Raw genomic sequence first — 7,503 nt, 5'->3', positions numbered from 1 at the left:
TTTGATAAACTCAATGATTTATTCTGGTGTACGGTCGTGAAATGGGAGACTAGGAGCATGATCTGATTAAATTTGGTTATAGTCGCAGTCTTAACAAACCCGGCTTTTTGAACTATATTCGTTTTCTGACGTGCGTCAGTATGGCTTGATAACTAAGCGGGGATTATTGATGCCAAATGTTACCGCGTGCGAAAGCACGTGGCAGTAAGCCATGTTGGGGAATTGTTTGTTATCCTTGGACATAAGTAGTTTTAAGCAGCGCAGGCTGATGGTTCCCATCACTAGAAATATTTGCGGTCAACAGCAACTCTCGATGCCAGTAAGCATCTCAACGACCGCGTGGTTCTGGGGTTGTATTGATAGGAGAAGCGGGGCTTCCCCAAGCAAACCTATGGAATTGGGATAAGTCGCGGGCCGGACAGAAGCGGGGTGAGAACCGTTGAAATCCCACGGTGAATGGTATCAGAGCCAACGGTCATCTGAAAGTTGGTTACCTGATAATGAGGAGCGATATCAGGCCACTTGAACAGAATCTGGACTTCAGCAGAATCTGGCATCTCATAGCCGACACGTGGCACTTTGGCCTAATGAATCGCATCTGTTGACTTGAATCTGTTCAAAAAGGCAGCTAAGTCTCGTTTGCTTCTCCATACTGACGGTCATCAATGGCCAGCGTAAGTGGTGTGCGGGAATGGAGTATGGCATTAATTTTCAATGCCGTTAACCTCATGAAACATCTCGTGATATCCAGTCTATACCGGAATATTGCCTAGTGAATAGCACACCTTTTTTTTTGCCTCCAACTCTTTCGAGAGGTCTGCTATGTGATTGAAGAAGAGATTAGATATCAGCTAGATGGCTCTCTCAGAAAATCATTTTCAAGCCAACGGGACTCCCTTGGCTTTAGCCCACATTACAAGCACTACATGCCAATGCAGCCTCGGACTTTGACCGTACACCTTGTATTCAACCACGGAAATGTAGATCGGAATGTGGGAATCTCTCGGGAAAATTTCGGGCGGGAAAGTCGGAGTAAGAGGACGACTTGGCTATCGGCCAAGTCCACAGGATATGAATGTCATTCATTGGCTCGATAGTATTACGCGATATAGGAAACATAGGTACTAATGCTGATAGTGGTCAATCATTTGCTTTACAATACTTCAAATCAAAAGGAATAAGTTCTCTTCTATATGCAGGGTCTTTGTGCTAGATAGTTGATGTGACAACAATATGTGGCTGAAAATCTTTCATAGCGGAATCTTGCAATATTGACACATTTCTGCCTGTTTCCGTTCTTTGAGTAGAGTGAAGGTGATCCCGACCATTAAATTACTCATATCGCGAGAATTCGCGGTACCATACTGGCAGAGTGTACGAGCGGGCTAGATATCTTACAACAAATGACCATATGTAAAAGAATTTCCTACGCTGAAAAAAAGTAAATGTCATTGATTTGACTCGGACCCCGAGTCGAGGCAAAGGCGAAGTATCTTCTTCTCATTCGGACAGTGGTCTTGTCGATATTTAAAACATACTCCTATGCATTCAATCGAGCTTGTCCCTTGAGTGGGATACTAGATAAATGGAATAGCTTCTTCCACCGTTGGACTGAAGAAGCTCGCGACGCGTGAGTTGCTCTGCCACTATTGAAATCGGAAGCGACCATCGGAGTGAACACGGAAGCTGCTGAGTGTAGGTCATAAAAGGTTTGTCGACATAGTGGACAGCTTGCATCTCGCTTGCACATCCATTTGTCAATACATGGCTGGTGGAAGAGGTGTTTGCACGGCAGCTGCCTAAAGATTGACTGGGAGCTTATTTCCTCAAAACACAGATTGCAGGTCTCTGAATTGTGAGATGCCAAAAATGATCAGCACCGGAAAATGCAGAAATAAACCCTTTTTCCAGTGGCCTTACCATCGTCTGAATTTCCAGGGCCCTTGTAACAGGGCATTGAAGCTAGCACCCGACTGTTCATCGGTCGCAGTGCTCCTTTCGTTATAGAAGACTGATTTGAGTACATGGTAGACATCGTGCGGGGTCCTGTCAGCAGTTGGTGTAGGAAATGAGGTATTTACCGCTAAAGCAAGGATCGGACTCTCCAATTTGGCAAGAGGTTTTGGTTCTAGTCCTTGCCCTATATCTTTATATCCCGCTTTACTACTGTGGCAAATTTATGGAACAGCCTTTGAAGCTTAGCTACGTATGTAATGATGCGTTTTCCGGCTTTTTTCAAAGCATAAAGTGTCACTGGGGCGGGTATTGGTCGGCATTTGTTCGGGGAAAATAGTATTACCAGAACGGGTTACTGGCACAAAAATTTCTCCTCATGCGGAGTGGATGGGGAGCGGAGATCTTCTTTTCAAATAGCATAAAAGATACCACAACTATCGCCAAATCTTACCGGCACCGCAGATTCTTTTGATAGTGCCAAAAATGTCATCTGCCCAGAACTGTCGGCATTCTCGGTCGGTCTGGAACCCTTCATTGAATCATCAATAGAGAAATATTGCAATGTGATTGTTGATTCTTCAATATCAACTCGTACCTCAGGGCTCCAATTTTTCTTCGCGGGTCGACGATGAATTTGCAGTCACCCCATAGTTTATCTATTTGGCGAAATTTTCAGCTCAACAAGATTCTTCTTTTTGATATACTAGATGAGTAGTTTTGTGTGACAGATGAGATCAGATGAAATCCAAAGAGGAAACTCAATAAATATTGAGTTAGAATGCATGATATTTAAGTCATAAAGCTTTATCACCTGTAGATTGTGGCTTTTAAAAGCAGTGGACTCGAGTGTTTTATTGGCTGCTACTCTTACCTGTCGGGGACCCGGTGTCCAATCCATAAATATGGACAACTTTCAATGTTCACCGGTACTGTTTATCAAAGGACAATTATTGAATTATGGATATCTATCAAACAATCATTACGTTTGATTAATTTCTAACTTATCATCTCAAGGTGATCCTCAAATAACTTCTTTGACCACGCGTAGAGCTCAAGTCAGTTGAGAAACACCCTGTATGGCTTATGTTTGCTTATTCAACAGATTCGGGCCTCGCCACCGACAGACGTCAAATGGAAATCTCTTTTACTGAGCTTAGGTCCATCGAGGATGGAACACAGCTCGTAAAAATGTAGGCACTCAATTCAAACAATAACATGTCCGGATCTCCAGAGAAGCGATTTTTGTTACCAGTCGTCATTATGTGCTCATCGATCACGGTAAAAACCTTCTCGTCGCTGTCGCCCATTCTCTGGAGTGACAAAGGGTTGATGAAGCCTTCCAATACCTGGCCGACATCGCGAGGTCCGTGAGGCTCCCAAATTCTACCCACAAAAGGTTCCAAAGTAGACTTACAGCCTGAAATTGAGGTTTTCTGGCTGCTTTCGTTATAAAAAAGGGAGCTGGGTAAGAACGGTGATGGAATGACCGGGCCTTGTGAGAGGGCACTTAATCTGGAGAGCAGGTCGTCTATGAATGGCTGGTCATTAAGCTTGAGTATTACCTGATCACCTGGCCAGCGATCGCCAGTGGTGGCTCGTCGGTAGAGATTCCGGAAATCATCAATAAGCCATTCCTGTTGTTGGACAAATCTGTTGACCATATGGGTGTTAGCTAGGTGGTTATATGTAAGCTTCTGAGAAAAGTGCAAACGGACTCCCTGGGGCATGTGCTGTGATGTGTTTTATATTGATGCCGAAAGACACACATGGCCTTCTTCGTCCGGCACCTGGAACAAGGCCTTCCTCCATCACACTTGGCAAAAGTCAATTGAACTGGCAGTATGATGATTGCTTATTTATCGCGTTCTCACTGAATACATACCTTAGATTTATGCACGCGGCATCGGTCGCACGCCATATGTACCCTTCTGCAGACAGTATGGTGAAGATGACTGGCGGCTTTTGGCGAGGATTGAGTTCCACATGCCTTCATGAGCGTCGATTCCATATGTATCAGGGAGGGTAATCGTTTTGAAGATATCGACTTCTCGATGCTCACAGCGCGACGTTATGAAAGCGGTAGGCAATCTAACCGTTTTGCTTGCAACCAATCAGGCAATACCTATGGTGCGGTAGATTGATATCTGCCAGTTTGTATTTATAATAGCGGAAGGGAAAAAACGGAAATAGCGGCATATGGCGAGGTATTTTAACTCAATCCAGTGTTAGTGGCGAAAAGAACATCGAATTTTACCCGGCCGCCGAGCAATCACCGAACCTTGCGTCTTCACCATCCCACTTAGTATTGACGGGCTTATAACGTCCCAAGGAATCCTCGGATTCATTCAAAACCGAGCAAATCATCGCCTTCAGAGAGCAGGCTATCGGTAGAAGACTTTGCAGAAAATCATCTACAGCAATATGACTCCAAATGTTCCACCCAGCCACTCTTCCTTGGCACACTTCTTGCGATTTATCGCGACAGCCGGTACGTAAATTTTTTATTTTATTTCACGTACTATGCTATGACATCTTCCATGTCTGTATCATTGTTATCTACACCATTCTTTTCCGGATTCCCATGCCTTAACAACAAAGCCTTACAAAGTCGAAGATCTATCAAACTAACTACTCTCTCTGGTGATATACAGCTGGTCGTGACAAGATTTTACGTACCTTGCAATACTTCTCCCGCTTTTGCTGCTGGTACCTTTACCGTACAAAGAAGCCGCATTCTATCATCCATCCATTTGAAGTGATAAAGAGGGAATTCAAAATAACTCGCAAAATTCTACGAGTTGGCAATTTCGTCGAAAAGTTCAATGCTGCTTCCAGTGCCCTGAAGATGAAGAATCCCATGGACCCTGTGCTCCGTTACCTCGCTGTGGTCGGTCATCTCGGCTATGGTAGTTATCTTGCCCTCGACACCATCACCCTCATAGATGTTATTGGAGTGCGAAAGATGACCGTTACCAAGAGTCTCCAGAGGCTTGCCTATCATGCTTGGATGGCTGGGTTAATCTGCAATGCCGTGGCTAGTATCTACACACTGTGGAAATTGCAACAAAGGGAGAAGACTGTGAATCGTAAGGAGGGAGATGGAGCCATCGAGGCGAGGAAAATCAACAGGTTCGTTTCTCACGGATAGCAGATACCTTCAATTCACCACGCTAACGCTTTTAAGGGAACGCACTAACACACGTGTTCAACTAATCGCGACCCTATGCGATTTAATCATACCCATTTCCGAACTCAAATTCGCCAACATCGACGATGGACTTGTTGGCATGACCGGCTCCATTAGCAGCTTGATTGGTATATGGTTTCAATGGCGAAAAACTGCAGTCTCTGAGCTACGAAGATGATGGGGCTGAAGCCCAAGGGTCAGGTAGAAGCTCCGTGCTGTAGGGCTTCTAGGGGGCGCGTTTCTCCAATTTCACTTTTCCATTGCCTCCAAATCCATGAACGAGATTTCAAATTCCGTGATTACCTCCGTAAAGACAGCCTTCTTGAAACGAAATTTCTAATACCATTTAGTGTTATTATCCCGTAACTCTCACATATACATATTCATCGGTAGTTGTGACCTAGGTCCTGCTTTATTCACCTCAGATATTTATATTAGCCGGGAGTTGTTGAAGAATCAGAAGACTTGGACCAAAGAAACATCTTTAGAATGAATATTTTAAGAAATTCGGCTCCGCCAAAAATAATTCAGACAATTTATTGGGCTAAATCTGCTCTATATAGAGGTCAAATTTGCTTGAGAACTGAGTATCAAAGCCCCGGGTTGGATTGAACAATTATCAGCCTGCCTCTTTTGCCGCCTCAGGCTGTTGTTTCTGGGAACCATTTCGAGGAAAGAAAACTTCCAAATATGGAAACAATCAATCCTGCGATGTTGAAGGCTCTGCAGGTACTGGGTATGTTTTAACGACAGAAAATATAAGCGTCAGAGCAACAAATTCGGACGGATATTTGGGGGAGTTTCTCACTTGCAGAGCAAAGTTTGCCTTTTCAATAGACGACAAAATGCGGAGGTCCCGATGACCACCACCCCCCCCCGCTTTCCCGACTAGTCTCATTCTTGGCAACTGCCGCGTACCCTAAACCTTGATTATGCAGTGCCTGTCCCAAAACCAGGACTGAAGGGTCTGTAACCGAAGGTGTTGATTCTTGCCATTTGTTTAAAATGTCTTGAAGCGCTCGAGTTCGCTGGGTAGCCTTTCCGATTATCCTATTGTTGACTTCAATCACTGTGACTCAGGGATTTGCCGGTCAGTCAAGGCATAATCGTTTTTGATACCGAATAAAACCTAAGATAACTCACTTTTTGATGCAAGCTGATTCGAAATAGCAACCATCTCGGCAGTGAATGACTGTCTATATAACTCTGTTTGGACATCTCTCTTGTAGTACCAAGGTTGAATCAATTTCTGTGGTAGGCCGGAAATCATCATATTATGCTGGAAGTCTGACAACTCCGCAGTTGCGTTGAAGTCATGTAGATAATAATGATAGACTTCAACTTCCTTGAATTCGATCTTGGATCTGTCTGCATTCATAACATCCAGCCAAGTGATGGTCCTCTGCATCGTGCCATTTTTGAGCTGGATGATTATCGGGCTTGGAGAGCCAAAGATGGCATCTATCCTTTTCAAAAGATTCACACTGATCATTGGGGCGTTGTAAATGACCGCGAGGCTCACATTGTTTTTAAGTTGATCCAATATGTCCTGGGATTCTTCTAGGGCGAGGCAAAGTCTTTCTTGCAGCGGTTGGAACTGCTCCAGGAGACATTTTCTTAGCTCCAGGAAATTGCCTCCTTGACGGTGATTTAGGCTTTGATTTTTTTTTCGGAGAACATAGATTCAGTCTTGCGACTGGTGGAGTCTAAATTGTGGCGGTTGGCTGTAGGCTCGTTATAACCGTGATATTCTTCTGGAAAGTCATTGAGATCAGCAGGTGTTGGTGCCTTAAATCGAGATTCGTTGCCTACCTCGTGGGACCAGTGAAGACGTGGTGGGTATGAGGCGGAGAAAAAAAGGTATTTAAAAAAGGTATTTTCTCAGAAGTCGATGATGATTAAGACATTTATAGCCCATGAATCTTTGGTCACGGAAGATAAATGGCTCTGAAAAGCAAAGGAAATCACAGGCCAGTCTATTTGACATGGCTATGCCGAAGCCATAATCCCAACGTTGGCAGCACGATTAGATCGGTTTGCTGATGATGAAGCACTGAAATCAACGTTGAAACATCAATGGCACTGTTGAAAGATCCTATACACATCACGCTCCAGAGATTATGACTACCGATATGCTGTTCTGGGAGTATCTGCTGCCCTGATCTCGCGACATCAATGGGGCCTCATTGTGAAGATAGATCGCACTTCTTCGGGGCTGTTTATAGTATGCAGTCGCTCAGCCGCTGCTGGTACCTCCTGCCGCACTTTCAAAGCATTGTCTATGCATTATATAGCATCTTCGAGTGATGTGACGTAGATCTGATCTTTTGTTCAAGCGTACGTCCAAATGTGGGAGATAT

This window comes from Penicillium waksmanii (genome assembly GCF_028829765.1).
Source record: "Penicillium waksmanii strain IBT 27052 chromosome Unknown utg000008l:1.0-5622682.0:1.0-5626561.0, whole genome shotgun sequence".
NCBI lineage: Eukaryota > Fungi > Ascomycota > Eurotiomycetes > Eurotiales > Aspergillaceae > Penicillium > Penicillium waksmanii.
This window is presented reverse-complemented; position numbering follows the sequence as displayed.